Genomic DNA, 12,635 nt, shown 5'->3' with positions numbered 1-12,635 from the left:
AATCCCAGTACGTTAGTTTAAAATTAAAATTCTTATGGATCATGATTCCTAAGACACTTTACAACATTTTTAGTCCATAACAATTTTTTCCATCGTTCCCACATCTCGAATTATAACCTATGCTTTAGATAAAAACGTCAAAATTTAGAATTTGGTGATTTTAATCCCAGTCCGTGAGTTTAAAATTAAAATTCTTATGGATCATGATTCCTAAGACACTTTACAACATTTTTAGTCCATAACATTTTTCTCCATCATTCCCACATCTCGAATTATAACCTATGCTTTAGATAAAAACGTCAAATTTAAGAATTTGGTGATTTTAATCCCATTACGTGAGTTATAAAATTAAAGTCCTTATGGATTATGATTTCTAGAACACTTTACAACATTTTTAGTCCATAATATTTTTCTTCATCATTCCCACATCTCGAATTATAACCTATGCTTTAGATAAAAACGTCAAATTTAAGAATTTGGTGATTTTAATCCCATTACGTGAGTTATAAAATTAAAGTCCTTATGGATTATGATTTCTAGAACACTTTACAACATTTTTAGTCCATAATATTTTTCTTCATCATTCCCACATCTCGAATTATAACCTATGCTTTAGATAAAAACGTCAAATTTGAGAATTTGGTGATTTTAATCCCAGTACGTGAGTTATAAGATTAAAATTCTTATGGATTATGATTTCTAAGACACTTTACAACATTTTTAGTCCATAACATTTTTCTCCATCATTCCCACATCTCGAATTATAACCTATGCTTTAGATAAAAACGTCAAAATTGAGAGTTTGGTGATTTTAATCCCAGTACGTTAGTTTAAAATTAAAATTCTTATGGATCATGATTCCTAAGACACTTTACAACATTTTTAGTCCATAACATTTTTCTCCATCATTCCCACATCTCGAATTATAACCTATGCTTTAGATAAAAACGTCACATTTGAGAATTTGGTGATTTTAATCCCAGTACGTGAGTTATAAGATTAAAATTCTTATGGATCATGATTCCTAAGACACTTTACAACATTTTTAGTCCATAACAATTTTTTCCATCATTCCCACATCTCGAATTATAACCTATGCTTTAGATAAAAACGTCAAATTTGAGACTTCAAATATTGCTTTCTCAAAAACTAAAAGTTATTTTTTAAAACGGCTTTTTGTATTAAAAAGAGGATACTTTAATTAATAATTGGTGATATTTCCACAAGGATTCTTCAAGAAATAAAAATTTTATAGCGAATTTGAAAATTAAAAAATTTTAATTTCTGTGGTGGAGTACTAAGTAATAGGTTTTTAATACCGGCCAAAGCCGGGTATTTGGAAACTATCCGGCCGGATTTTAGAAATAGCTACCACTAGTTATGATACATCAAATTAGGTTAAAATTTTCTGGTCTATACAAACACCGCATTCTGAATACTTGGAAATCGGAGCATGTTATAAAAAAACTTTTGAAACGAAAGGTGTAGCTAATCTTATTCTTAACAATATTGTTCTCTTGTATATTTGCTCTCAGATGCGTCAATATTGAGAAAAATACGAAAATCTGTAAATTTGATGAATTTTCTTGTTTTACCATTAGCTAATGGTAACATTCGAGAATCGAAGCATGGTACAAAAATACCTTTAGAACTGAAGTTGTAGCAAATTTTATTCTTAGCAATATTGCTCTCTTGTACTTCTGCTCCCAGATGCATAGATTTTGAGAAAAGTGTGAAATTATGAAAATTTGATGAATTTCGTGATTTTACTAGATATATGGTCACACTTGGGAATTGAAGCGTCTAAAAAAACAACTTTTAGAACAAAATTTGTAGCAAATTTTATACTTAACAATATTGCTTTGATTTCGTTGATTTAATAATAATAATAATAAATGTCTTTATTGCACATACCATTCAATACAACAAAAGAAAAATATATATATATATATATATATATATATATATAATAATAACAAAAATTGTATCTATAGTGTAGATATATTCTAAACTAGAATGTTTAAACAAGAGATCAAAAAACTTAGTACATAACACTACAAAAAAAGAAACGAAAAAAAGTGACGTTGTGCAATAGGCGGGCTCCAGATAAAATGTTTTCAACCAACCTTACCACATACAGAAACTTAATATTAATTATACTACACGCGACCCACGACAACGATAATACAATTTATACTAGATGTTATAATCACACTTGAGAATTGAAGCGTCTTACAAAAAAACTTTTAGAACAATAGTTGTAGCAAATTCTATACTTAGCAATATTGCTCTCTTCTACTTTTGCTCTCAGATGCATAGATATTGAGAAAAATACGAAATTATGAAAATTTAATGAATTTCGTTGTTCTCAAAGCAGTTAATGATAGCACTTGGATGTCGGAGCATATTACAAAAAAACTTTGAGAACAAAACTTGTAGCAAATTTTATACTTAGCAATATTGCTCTGCTGTACTTTTGCTCTCAGATGCATAGATATTGAGAAAAATACGAAATTATGAAAATTTGATGAATTTCCTTTGTTTTCAAGTAGGTCATGGTAACAATTGGATATCGGAGTATATTACAAAAAAACTTTTAGAATAAAAGTTGTAGCAAGATTCATACTTAGCAATATTGCTCTCTTCTACTTTTGCTCTCAGATGCATAGATATTGAGAAAAATACGAAATTATGAAAATTTGATGAATTTCCTTGTTTTACTAAACATTATGGTCACACTTGGGAATTGAAGCATCTTACAAAAAAACTTTTAGAACAATAGTTGTAGCAAATTTTCTTAGCAATATTGCTCTCTTCTACTTTTGCTCTCAGATGCATAGATATCGAGAAAAATACGAAAATATAAAAATTAGACGAATTCGTGTTTTTGGACGCCGTCTTTTTTTCAACAAGTCTAGTAGCGGGATGAATATTTTGAAAAATGTCGTTGTCTGTCTGCGAAAGTTGAGTGTAGACCAATTATACTATACCAATTTATTTAAATTTTTTCATAAAATCCAAGATGTCCAAAAACAAATGGTACAAATGTCCTTTTTGCACAATATCTATGTTTCTAAGCTTCGTAGAGCAAAAGTAAAAGAGAGCGATATTAAAGAAGATTAAATTTGCTATAACTTTTATTAATACATCATTTCGATGCGGGTTATATTTTTTGATTTATCTCGTATGATCGTAACAGCTCGTTTTGCCAAAATCGGATTAATACTTTTTCCACAATACCTATGTTTCTAAGCCTCGTAGAGCAAAAATAAAAGAGAGCGATGTTGTAGAAGATTAAATTTGCTATAACTTTTATTAATACATGATTTCGATGCGGGTTATATTTTTGATTTCTGTGGTATGATCTTAACATCTCGTTCTGCCAAAATCGGCTCAGTCCTTTTTGTACAATATCTATGTTTATGAGTATATAAACAATATCTTATGGTTCCTAAGACACTTTACAATGTTTTTAGTCCATAACAATTTTTTCCACCATTCCCACATCTTGAGTTATAACCTATGCTTTAATTGAGATCGTCAAATTTGAGACTTTGGTGATTCTAACCAAATTACATGAAAGATATATCAAAATTCTTATGGATCATGATTCCTAAGACACTTTACAATGTTTTTTGCCCATAACATTTTTTTCCAACATTCCCACATTTTGAGTTATAACCTATGCTTTAGTTGAGAACGTCAAATTTGAGACTTTGGTGATTCTAACGAAATTGCATGAATTATAAGCAAAGATATCTTAAAACTTTTATGGATCATGATTCCTAAGACACTTTACGATACTTTTTACATCTTTCTTATCGGAGTTATACCTTTATTTGAACATTAAGTCTAAAAATTATAACTTTTCGACACGGATTCTTTCAAGCATTACTCAGAATTATTACCCATGCTCACGTAATGCCAAAATCAATGATAGAGCGTAACCCTAAAACAACTAAAACCCCGTAGTTGTCTGTCAAAATTTAATGAATTTCCTTGTTTTACTATTAGCTAATGGTAACATTCGGGAACTGAAGCGTCTTACAAAAAAACTTTTGGAACAATAGTTGTAGCAAATTTTATACTTAGCAATATTGCTCTCTTGCACTTTTGCTCTTGTATACATAGATATTAAGAAAAGTATGAAATTATGAAAATTTAATGAATTTCGTTGTTTTCAAAGTAGGTCATGGTAACACTTGGATATCCGAGTTTGCCACAAAAAAATTTTTAGAATAAAAGTTATAGCAAATTTTATACTTAGCAATATTGCTCTCTCCTACTTTTGCTGTCAGATGCATAGAAATTGAGAAAAATACGAAATTATGAAAATTTGATGAATTTCGTTATTCTCAAAGCAATTAATGATAACACTTGGATATCGGAGTATGTTACAAAAACCTTTTAAAACAAAATTTGTAGCAAATTTTATACTTAGCAATATTGCTCTGTTCTACTTTTGCTGTCAGATGTATAGATATTGAGAAAAATACGAAATTATGAAAATTTGATGAATTTCGTTGTTTTACAAGATAATGGTCACACTTGGGAATTGAAGTGTCTTACAATAAAACTTTTACAACAAAATTTGTAGCAAATTTCATACTTAGCAATATTGCTCTCTTGTAGTTTTGCTCTTATATACATAGATATTGAGAAAAATACGAAATTATGATAATTTGATAAATTTTGTTGTTTTCAAAGTAGGTCATGATAACACTTGGATATCGGAGTTTGCCACAAAAAAACTTTCAGAACAAAAGATGTAGCAAATTTTATACTTAGCAATATTGCTCTCTAGTACTTTTGTTCTCAGATGTATAGATATTGAGAAAAGTATAAATTTATGAAAATTTGATGAATTTCGTTTTTACTAGATATTATGGACACACTTGGAAATTGAAGCGTCTTACAAAAAAACTTTTAGAACAATAATTTTAGCAAATTTGATACTTAGCAATATTACTCTCTTGTACTTTTGCTCTCAGATGCATAGATATTGAGAAAAGTATGAAATTATGAAAATTTGATGAATTTCGTTGTTTTACTAGATAATGGTCACACTTAGGAATTGAAGCGTCTTACAAAAAAACTTTTAGAACAAAAGTTGTAGTAAATTTTATACTTAGCAATATTGCTCTCTTGTACTTTTGCTCTCAGATGCATAGATATTGAGAAAAGTATGAAATTATGAAAATTTGATGAATTTCGTTATTTTACCAGATAATGGTAACATTCGGGAATTGAAGCGTCTTACAAAAAAACTTTTAGAACAATAGTTGTAGCAAATTTTATACTTAGCTATATTGCTCTCTTGTACTTTTGCTCTCAGATGCAAAGATATTGAGAAAAGTATGAAATTATGAAAATTTGATGAATTTCGTTATTTTACCAGATAATGGTAACATTCGGAAATTGAAGCGTCTTACAAAACAACTTTTAGAACAATAGTTGTAGCAAATTTTATACTTAGTAATATTGCTCTCTTGTACTTTTGCTCTCAGATACATAGATATTGAGAAAAGTATGAAATTATGAAAATTTGATGAATTTCGTTGTTTTCAAAGTAGGTCATGGTAACAATTGGATATCGGAGCATATTATAAAAAAACTTTTAGAACAAAAGTTGTAGCAAATTTTATTCTTAGCAATATTGCTCTCTTGTACTTTTGTTCTTATATACATAGATATTGAGAAAAATACGAAATTATGAAAATTTGATGAATTTCGTTATTTTCAAAGTAGGTCATGGTGACACTTAGATATCGGAGCTTGCCACAAAAAAATTTTTAGAACAAAAGTTGTAGCAAATTTTATACTTAGCAATATTACTCTCTTCTACTTTTGCTCTCAGATGCATAGATATTGAGAAAAATACGAAATTATGAGAACTTCGTTGTTTTCAAAGCAGTTAATGATAACACTTGGATATCGGAGCATATTACAAAAAAACTTTTAGAACAAAAGTTGTAGCAAATTTTATACTTGGTAATATTGCTCTCTTCTACTTTTTCTCTCAGATGCATAGATATTGAGAAAAGTAGGAAATTATGAAAATTTGATGAATTTCGTTGTTTTACTAGATAATGGTCACACTTGGGAATTGAAGCATGTTACAAAAAAACTTTTAGAACAAAATTTGTAGCAAATTCTATTCTTAACAATATTGCTCTTTTACACTTTTGCTCTCAGATGCATAGATATCGAGAAAAATACGAAAATATCACCAATTTATTTAAATTTCTTTATAAAATCAACAAATGATATACAAATATTACGATAGATAATGAAGAAACGTTCAAAATGAGTCCAAACTCGACATATCTAAGTGTTACAACCCCAAAGACATCTCTGTTTCTATAAAATCAAGATGGCCGAAAACAAAACACTAATTATTTGTGTCATTTTCGCTTTTTATGACAAATATAGGTTATGATACATCAAATTAGGTTAAAATTTTCCGGTCCTTACCAATATCGTATTCTTAACGCTGTCTTTTAAAAAAATTTATGATTTTTGCACTTCTGATCTTAGATGTCTAAATATCGAGAAATTATTGGAATTTGGAACGTTTTAGTTAACTCCAAGGTGTTTCAAAGTCGAATCGCCCCTATAACATAAAATATTAACTAACCCTGTGGGTTCTAGTTTTTCTAAAGAACAAGTGGGGGCTCCCCCTCGGTTGAGTATTGACTTAAAAGCGAACGAACACGGCGATGGTGGATGGTATCGCTTACGTGTGTTGTTACCATGGGACTTTTATATACATAAACTGGGCAGGTGTACGGCGCCGCTCCAGTTCCCTTTGCGTGACCCAACGTTGCCCTCTCCCCCCTCGGAGGGGGTGCCACACCGGCACCAAAGCCCGGAAAACCGATCGATAATCGTTAATCTTTAATAAACACGCTCCCATGGACACGTAATGACATGAGTCGCGTACTTATTGGAAAATTCGTTCGTCGATACATCAGACTCTACGGGTGTGAGGAGGAGGAAGAAGAAGAAAGACCCGGAAGAGGGATCGATCGAGGATGGATTAATAAGAAATGATCGGAGGAGTTTGTGCCACCGGGTAGAGGCCAATTTTCTAGACGAGCATATTTATTATTAAATATAGAATGGTGGAGCGGGAAAGTTCCCCCAACGACGTCGAATGGAGCCCCTCCAACCAAACGAAGGACGGCGAAATATCGATTTCCTTCCAACTAAAAAAATTTGTTTCAAAACAAAAGATGTAACAAATTTTATACTTAGCAATATTGCTCTCTTCCACTTTTGCTCTCAGATGCATAGATATTGAGAAAAATACGAAATTATGAAAATTTGATGAATTTCCTTGTTTTACTAGATAATGGTCACACTTGGGAATTGAAGCGTCTTACAAAAAAACTTTTAGAACAATAGTTGTAGCAAATTTTATTCTTAACAATATTGCTCTCTTGTATATTTGCTCTCAGATGCATAGATATTGAGAAAAATACGAAAATTTGATGAATTTCCTTGCTTTACCATTAGCTAATGGTAACATTCGGGAATCGAAGCATGTTACAAAAATACTTTTAGAACTAAAGTTGTAGCAAATTTTATTCTTAGCAATATTGCTCTCTTCTACTTTTGCTCTCAGATGCATAGATATTGAGAAAAGTATGAAATTATGAAAATTTTATGAATTTCGTTGTTTTACTAGATGTTATGGTTCCACTTGGGAATTGAAGCGTCTTACAAAAAAACTTTTAGAACAATAGTTGTAGCAAATCTTATTCTTAACAATATTGCTCTCTTGTATATTTGCTCTCAGATGCATAGATATTGAGAAAAATACGAAAATTTGATGAATTTCCTTGCTTTACCATTAGCTAATGGTAACATTCGGGAATCGAAGCATGTTACAAAAATACTTTTAGAATTAAAGTTGTAGCAAATTTTATTCTTAGCAATATTGCTCTCTTGTATATTTCCACTCAGATGCATAGATATTGAGAAAAATACGAAAATTTGATGAATGTCCTTGCTTTACCATTAGCTAATGGTAACATTCGGGAATCGAAGCATGTTACAAAAATACTTTTAGAACTAAAGTTGTAGCAAATTTTATTCTTAGCAATATTGCTCTCTTCTACTTTTGCTCTCAGATGCATAGATATTGAGAAAAGTATGAAATTATGAAAATTTAATGAATTTCCTTGTTTTACTAGATGTTATGGTTCCACTTGGGAATTGAAGCGTCTTACAAAAAAACTTTTAGAACAATAGTTGTAGCAAATCTTATTCTTAACAATATTGCTCTCTTGTATATTTGCTCTCAGATGCATAGATATTGAGAAAAATACGAAAATTTGATGAATTTCCTTGCTTTACCATTAGCTAATGGTAACATTCGGGAATCGAAGCATGTTACAAAAATACTTTTAGAACTAAAGTTGTAGCAAATTTTATTCTTAGCAATATTGCTCTCTTGTATATTTGCACTCAGATGCATAGATATTGAGAAAAATACGAAAATTTGATGAATGTCCTTGCTTTACCATTAGCTAATGGTAACATTCGGGAATCGAAGCATGTTACAAAAATACTTTTAGAACTAAAGTTGTAGCAAATTTTATTCTTAGCAATATTGCTCTCTTCTACTTTTGCTCTCAGATGCATAGATATTGAGAAAAGTATGAAATTATGAAAATTTAATGAATTTCGTTGTTTTACTAGATGTTATGGTTCCACTTGGGAATTGAAGCGTCTTACAAAAAAACTTTTAGAACAATAGTTGTAGCAAATCTTATTCTTAACAATATTGCTCTCTTGTATATTTGCTCTCAGATGCATAGATATTGAGAAAAATACGAAAATTTTATGAATTTCCTTGCTTTACCATTAGCTAATGGTAACATTCGGGAATCGAAGCATGTTACAAAAATACTTTTAGAACTAAAGTTGTAACAAATTTTATTCTTAGCAATATTGCTCTCTTGTATATTTGCACTCAGATGCATAGATATTGAGAAAAATACGAAAATTTGATGAATGTCCTTGCTTTACCATTAGCTAATGGTTCCACTTGGGAATTGAAGCGTCTTACAAAAAAACTTTTAGAACAATAGTTGTAGCAAATCTTATTCTTAACAATATTGCTCTCTTGTATATTTGCTCTCAGATGCATAGATATTGAGAAAAATACGAAAATTTGATGAATTTCCTCGTTTTACTAAACATTATGGTCACACTTGAGAATTGAAGCGTCTTACAAAAAAACTTTTAGAACAATAGTTGTAGCAAATTTTATTCTTAACAATATTGCTCTCTTGTATATTTGCACTCAGATGCATAGATATTGAGAAAAATACGAAAATTTGATGAATGTCCTTGTTTTACCATTAGCTAATGGTAACATTCGGGAATCGAAGCATGTTACAAAAAAACTTTTAGAACAATAGTTGTAGCAAACTTTATTCTTAGCAATATTGCTCTCTTCTAGTTTTGCTCTCAGATGCATAGATATTGAGAAAAATACGAAATTATGAAAATTTGATGAATTTCCTTGTTTTACTAAGCATTATGGTCACACTTGGGAATTCAAGCGTCTTACAAAAAAACTTTTAGAACTAAAGTTGTAGCAAATTTTATTCTTAGCAGTATTGCTCTCTTCTACTTTTGCTCTCAGATGCATAGATATTGAGAAAAGCATGAAATTATGAAAATTTAATGAATTTCGTTGTTTTACTAGATGTTATGGTCACATTTGAGAATTGAAGCGTCTTACAAAAAAACTTTTAGAACAATAGTTGTAGCAAAGTTTATTCTTAACAATATTACTCTCTTGTATATTTGCTCTCAGATGCATAGATATTGAGAAAAATACGAAAATTTGATGAATTTCCTTGTACCATTAGTTAATGGTAACATTCGGGAATCGAAGCATGTTACAAAAATACTTTTAGAACTATAGTTGTAGCAAAATTTATTCTTAGCAATATTGCTCTCTTCTACTTTTGCTCTCCGATGCATAGATATTGAGAAAAGTATGAAATTATGAAAATTTGATGAATTTCGTTGTTTTACTGGATGGTATGGTCACACTTGGGAATTGAAGCGTCTTACAAAAAAACTTTTAGAACAATAGTTGTAGCAAATCTTATTCTTAGCAATATTGCTCTCTTCTACTTTTACTCTCAGATGGATAGATATTGAGAAAAGTATGAAATTATGAAAATTTTATGAATTTCGTTGTTTTACTAGATGTTATAGTCACACTTGGGAATTGAAGCGTCTTACAATAAAACTTTTAGAACTAAAGTTGTAGAAAATTTTATACTGATGGCGAAATATCGATTGCGTTCTAACTAAAAAAATTAATTTCAAAATGCTCATCGAAACCAAAAAGCGATAAATTCATAATCGTTGAGGTGAGTCTGTTAATTGGCCCCTGTCAAGCTATTCGTGGTCGTTACATTATTCACATACGGTTCCCCAACTAGATACGTTCCGATCCTGTAAGCAGATTACCCACTTTCGAGTTCTCAGCGTTTCCCCATTAATTATCGGGTCTCTTTTGCGCACACATTCGAGCCCCCCGAAATAGAATTTTCCGTTTTACGACAATGACGACCACGACGACAGACAGCTACGGGGTTTTAGTTGTTTTAGGGTTACGCTCTATCATTTATTTTGGCATTACGTGAGTATGGGTAATAATTCCGAGTAAGAATCCGGGTCGAAGAATACTGAAAAGTTACAATTTTTAGACTGTTCAAATAAAGGTATAACTCCGATAAGAAGATCTTCGCTTATAATTCATGCAATTTTGTTAGAATCACCAAAGTCTCAAATTTGACGTTCTCAACTAAAGCATAGGTTATAACTCAAAATGTGGGAATGATAGAAAAAAATGTTATGGGCAAAAAACATTGTAAAGTGTCTTAAGAATCATGACCCATAAGAATTTTAATATATCTTTGCTTATAGTTCATGTAATTTCACTGAGCCGATTTTGGCAGAACGAGGTGTTAAGATCATACCATAGAAATCAGAAAATATAACCCGCATCGAAATTATGTATTAATAAAAGTTATATCAAATTTAATCCTCTACAACATCGCCCTCTTTTATTTTTGCTCTACGAGGCTTAGAAACATAGATATTGTGGAAAAAGTATTAATCCGATTTTGGCAAAACGAGATGTTACGATCATACCAGATAAATCAAAAAATATAAACCGCATCGAAATCATGTATTAATAAAAGTTATAGCAAATTTAATCTTCTACAATATCGCTCTCTTTTGTTTTTGCTCTACGAAGCTTGGAAACATAGATATTGTGCAAAAAGGACATTTGTACCATTTGTTTTTGGACACTTTGGATTTTATAAAAAAAATTTAAATAAATTGTATAGTACACTCAACATTTGCAGACAGATAACGATATTTTTCAAAATATTCATCATGCTACTAGACTTGGTCAAAAAAAGACGGAGTCCAAAAACACGAATTCGTCTAATTTTCATATTTTCGCATTTTTCTCGATATCTATGCATCTGCGAGCAAAAGTACGAGAGAGCAATATTGCTAAGAATAAAATTTGCTACAACTATTGTTCTAAATGTTTTTTTGTAATATGCTTCAATTCCCAAGTGTGACCATAGTATCTAGTAAAACAACGAAATTCATCAAATTTTCATAATTTCGTATTTTTCTCAATACCTATGCATCTGAGAGCAAAAGCACAAGAGAGCAATATTGCTAAGTATAAAATTTGCTATAACCATTGCTATAAAAGTTTTTTTGTAACATGCTTCGATTTCCGAATGTTACCACTAGCTTATGGTAAAACAAGGAAATTAATCAAATTTTCATAATTTCGTACTTTTCTCAATATCTATGCATATGAGAGCAAAAGTACAAGAGAGCTATATTGCTAAGTATAAAATTTGCTACAACTTTTGTTCTAAAAGTTTTTTTGTGGCAAGCTTCGATTTTCAAGTGTCACCATGACCTACTTTGAAAACAACGAATTTCATCAAATTATCATAATTTCGTATTTTTCTCAATAGCTATGTATATAAGAGCAAAAGTACAAGAGAGCAATATTGCTAAGTATAAAATTTGCTACAACTTTTGTTCTAATAATTTTTTTGTAACATGCTCCGAATTCCTAGCAAATTCCTAGCATTGTACGAATTCATCTAATTTTCATATTTTCGCATTTTTCTCGATATCTATGTATCTTAGAGCAAAAGTGTAAAAGAGCAATATTGTTAAGGATAAAATTTGCTACAACTTTTGTTCTAAAAGTTTTTTTGTAACATGCTCCGAATTCTTAGCGAATTCCTAGAATGCCACGAATTCATCTAATTTTCACATTTTTCAATGTTTCTCGATTTCTATGCATCTGAGAGTAAAAGCGTAAAAGGGCTATATTGTTAAGGATAAAATTTGCTACAACTTTTGTTCTAAACATTTTTTTGTAACATGCTCCGAATACCGAACGATACCATTAATTAGCAAGAAGCATAAACGTCTTTGAGATGAAGCGCCTGAGAAGGATTGAAGGCCCAATATTTGGGAGTAATATATAGATTCTATATATTACCACTTCTAGACTCTCTATTATAGAGAACAAGATATAATCCGAAACTATACAG

Source organism: Onthophagus taurus, chromosome 10 (genome assembly GCF_036711975.1).
Source record: "Onthophagus taurus isolate NC chromosome 10, IU_Otau_3.0, whole genome shotgun sequence".
In the NCBI taxonomy this organism is placed as follows: domain Eukaryota; kingdom Metazoa; phylum Arthropoda; class Insecta; order Coleoptera; family Scarabaeidae; genus Onthophagus; species Onthophagus taurus.
This window is presented reverse-complemented; position numbering follows the sequence as displayed.